Source organism: Penaeus japonicus, unplaced genomic scaffold, assembly GCF_977035675.1.
Source record: "Penaeus japonicus unplaced genomic scaffold, GWHDUDI00000001_assembly GWHDUDI00000036, whole genome shotgun sequence".
In the NCBI taxonomy this organism is placed as follows: Eukaryota; Metazoa; Arthropoda; class Malacostraca; order Decapoda; family Penaeidae; genus Penaeus; species Penaeus japonicus.
In genome coordinates, this window is record NW_028234438.1 from 130,600 (window position 1) to 135,599 (window position 5,000).

A 5,000-nucleotide genomic window follows, 5' to 3' on the forward strand; every position below is an offset into this window, starting at 1 on the left:
CTTCCCCCCTCTCCCTCTTTCCCCCCTCCCTCCCCTCCCCTTTCCCTCTACCACTACCTCCCTGGCCACACCCCTCCTGCTCAAAATCGGCTCCTGACGCCCATGCTGACGAGCCGGCGATGAGTCAGCTGATCGGATCTCAGTCAGCTGATCTCGCTGACGGAATTCTGACACGTAGTCCGAGGTTTTCGAGAGAGTCACAAGAGTCTTAGTTTTATTCTCTTTCTTAAGTCTTCGGAGGTCATAGAGTCTGTTTAGATGTCTATGTGGTGTCTAGGAAGTCTGTGAAGATGTCTGTAATGGCTAGGAAGTCTGTGAGGATGTCTTTGATGGCTAGGAAGTCTGTGAAGATGTCTCTTTGATGTCTTTGAAGTCTGTGAGGATGTCTATTTAATGCCTTTGAAGTCTGTGAAGATGTCTATTTAATGCCTTTGAAGTCTGTGAAGATGTCTCTTTGATGTCTTTGAAGTCTGTGAAGATGTCTATTTGATGCCTTTGAAATCTGTGAAGATGTCTCTTTGATGTCTTTAAAGTCTGTGAGGATGTCTGTGATGTCTATGAAGTCTGTGAAGATGTCTATGTGATGTCTAATAAGTCTTGGGATTCAACAGTGTCTCTGAAGACCTTAGAGACTTAAGGGGGTGAGGAGTGCATGATGTCTATGCTATGTCTGAAGTCTTGGGAATCTATAGTGTCTCTGAAGTCCTTGGGAGTCTGATGTCTCTGAAGTATTTGGAGTTTGCAATTTCTCTGAAGTTTAGGGAATGTTGAGATTTGTGAAGAGTCTGAAGTTTGTGTATGATACGTTTTGTACACCACGTTTCATGTTTTCTTTCAGTTTTCTTCATTTTCATTTCGTATCTTTCTAATATCATTCGTTCTGCAGTAATTCCCTTTGCATTATAGGTCTTTCCTCATAGCCTGAATAAGAGGAAGGAATGAAGACTGAGATTAGGAAGGTTTAGAGAAAGACTGGAACGCGGTGTACGAATTTCACAAACAGCAGAGATTTAAGAAACTTCATAAACTAAGAAGTGTGCCATTCACAAATTTTAGATTTCACAAACTACGAATTGTGTAATTCACAAACTTCAGATTTCACAAACTACGAACTGTGTAATTCACAAAATTCAGATTTCATGAACTACGAACTGTGTAATTCACAAAATTTAGATTTCATAAACTACGAACTGTGTAATTCACAAAATTCAGATTTCATAAACTACGAACTGTGTAATTCACAAAATTCAGATTTCATGAACTACGAACTGTGTAATTCACAAAATTTAGATTTCATAAACTACGAACTGTGTAATTCACAAAATTCAGATTTCATAAACTACGAACTGTGTAATTCACAAAATTCAGATTTCATGAACTACGAACTGTGTAATTCACAAAATTTAGATTTCATAAACTACGAACTGTGTAATTCACAAAATTCAGATTTCATGAACTACGAACTGTGTAATTCACAAAATTTAGATTTCATAAACTACGAACTGTGTAATTCACAAAATTTAGATTTCATAAACTACGAACTGTGTAATTCACAAAATTTAGATTTCATAAACTACGAACTGTGTAATTCACAAAATTCAGATTTCATGAACTACGAACTGTGTAATTCACAAAATTTAGATTTCATAAACTACGAACTGTGTAATTCACAAAATTTAGATTTCATAAACTACGAACTGTGTAATTCACAAAATTCAGATTTCATGAACTACGAACTGTGTAATTCACAAAATTTAGATTTCATAAACTACGAACTGTGTAATTCACAAAATTTAGATTTCATAAACTACGAACTGTGTAATTCACAAAATTAAGATTTCATGAACTACGAACTGTGTAATTCACAAAATTTAGATTTCATAAACTACGAACTGTGTAATTCACAAAATTTAGATTTCATAAACTACGAACTGTGTAATTCACAAAATTTAGATTTCATAAACTACGAACTGTGTAATTCACAAAATTCAGATTTCATAAACTACGAACTGTGTAATTCACAAAATTTAGATTTCATAAACTACGAACTGTGTAATTCACAAAATTCAGATTTCATAAACTACGAACTGTGTAATTCACAAAATTCAGATTTCATAAACTACGAACTGTGTAATTCACAAAATTCAGATTTCATAAACTACGAACTGTGTAATTCACAAAATTCAGATTTCATAAACTACGAACTGTGTAATTCACAAAATTCAGATTTCATAAACTACGAACTGTGTAATTCACAAAATTCAGATTTCATAAACTTCGAACTGTGTAATTCACAAAATTCAGATTTCATAAACTTCGAATTGTGTAATTCACAAAATTCAGATTTCATAAACTACGAACTGTGTAATTCACAAAATTCAGATTTCATAAACTTCGAATTGTGTAATTCACAAAATTCAGATTTCATAAACTACGAATTGTGTAATTCACAAAATTCAGATTTCATAAACTACGAACTGTGTAATTCACAAAATTCAGATTTCATAAACTACGAACTGTGTAATTCACAAAATTCAGATTTCATAAACTACGAACTGTGTAATTCACAAAATTCAGATTTCATAAACTACGAACTGTATAATTCACAAAATTCAGATTTCATAAACTACGAACTGTGTAATTCACAAAATTCAGATTTCATAAACTACGAATTGTGTAATTCACAAAATTCAGATTTCATAAACTACGAACTGTGTAATTCACAAAATTCAGATTTCATAAACTACGAACTGTGTAATTCACAAAATTCACATTTCATAAACTTATAAACTACGAGATGCTTCATTCTCTACAGTTTTCCAGTCTTTAAAGTTTCTTACTGTCTTTTGGCAATGTGGTCTTTGAAATGCTATTATCTTTGGTCTTATCGCTCTTTTTCATAGTCTTTAGCATCTTTAGCGTCTTTCTGAAGGTTCATTTTTCGCATTTCAAAAAAAAAAAAAAAAAAAAAAAATCATTACACTTTTCAACCTTTTTTCAAAAATATCCTTTTGAATCTTCAGTCGTTCCTGAAAGAAAAATCTTACTGATCTTTCTTTTTTTCTCTCTCTCTCTCTTCTCTTTTTCTTCAAATTTTCATCTCGAATTTCCAGTTATGTTCTGTACCCTCCTGTATATATGTTGAATCACCGTTGAAATGGTTGCAACACCGGTTTCTCTCTGGGTTTTCTCTTACTTATTCCTTTTATTACTTATATATATATATATATATATATATAATATATATATATATATATATATATATATATATATTTTTTTTTTTTTTTTTTTTTTTTTTTTTTTTTTTTTTTTTTTTGTCTTTTCGTTACCCTTTTTTTCTTTTCTTTTATTTTGTCTTTTTCGTTTCTTTTTTCTTTCTTTCTTTTTTTGCTTTTCATTCTTTTTCTGTCTCTCTTTCTATTTTTCTTCATTTCTTTTTTCTTTCTTTTTCCTTCTTTTTTTCTTTTCTTTCTTTCTCTTTTTCTTTCTTTCTTTTTCTTTCTTTCTTTTTTTCTTTTCTTTCTTTCTTTCTTTTTCTTTCTCTCTTTTTTCTTGATCTTTCCTTTTTTCTTTTTTTTTTTTTTTTTTTTTTTATCAACCTTTTTTTATCTTTAAAAATTGGTTGGATTGGCATATAGACATACATACATACATACAGACATACATGCAGATATATTTAACAAACAGATACAGATATGTAGGAATGTCTTCAGATCGATTGGTCAATGCACATATATACAGATAGATTAATAGATAGATTAACAAACAAACTATAGATACAATAGATAAAAACCGACAAACAGAAAGACAGATATATATACAGATAAACAACAATCCACAAGTCAAACAGATACAAACAGAGACAAACAGACAAACAAGACAAACAAGACAAACAGAAAAACAAGTCCCCACTCGAGAGAAATCGAGAAAAAGGGGAAGCAGAAAGAAAAGAGAAAAAGAAGAAAAAAAAAAAAATAATAAAAAATAAAAAAACGCTAAAAAAAACAGAATCATCTAGAACTCTAAGCATCACCAAACGGTTTCTTTTTCCTTTCCAGGTAAGCCATCCGAGAGTTCCCTTGGCCGGCTACTGGAGGCGTTTCCAGTCTGTTCCGCCATTTTGGTTCTTCCAGCAGCTAAGTTCACGGTCTCTTATCTCTCATTTGGCTTCTTGAACGCGTAGATTTGTCTCTGTCTTTGTTAATTTTTTTTTCCTTTTTTTTATTATTTTTTTATTTTTTTTATTATTATTTTTTTTTAGATCTGTGGATTCGTGTCTGTCTGTCTGTCTGTTTATTTGTTTTTTCATTCTTTATGAGTTTTAACGTGTGGATTCATCTGTTTCTGTTTATTTGTTTATCTGTCATTTTATCTATATTTTTAAATTTGTGAATTCATCTATCTCTTCATCTATTCCTGTTCTATTTATTTAGCTATCATTCTATCTATTTTTCACCTTTGTTTGTCTCTGTCTGTTTATCTATATGTTTCTCTATCTATAATATATCCTGTAAATTCAGCCTCATCTGTGTCTATCTGTATATTCATCTATCTTTCCTTTTATCTATATTCAAAAGCATCTGCTTATCTGTAAAGGGATTCTTAAATTCATTTATTTATTCCTTGTCTCTCTTAAGATGTATGTCATTCTATTAATAGTCATATACTTGTGTATGTCTCTCTTTATTGTATTCATCTTGTATTTTTTTTTCTGTGTATGATGTCATCAATGTAGTAATCTATTTGTTTTTTTGTTTTTGTGGATTTGCGTTTTTCAGTCTCTGTGTAGACCTACCATACAAATGTAGATATTTTGAATCGGGAATCTCTCTCTTTCTATTTCTCTGTTTCTTTCTCTCCCTTTCTCTCTCTCTTTATCTTCCTATCTCTCTCTCTCTCTCTTTCTCTCTCTCTCTCTCTCTCTGTTTCTCTTTCTCTCTCTGTCTCTCTTTCTTTCTCTCTCTCTTTATCTTCCTATCTCTCTCTGTCTCTCTGTTTCT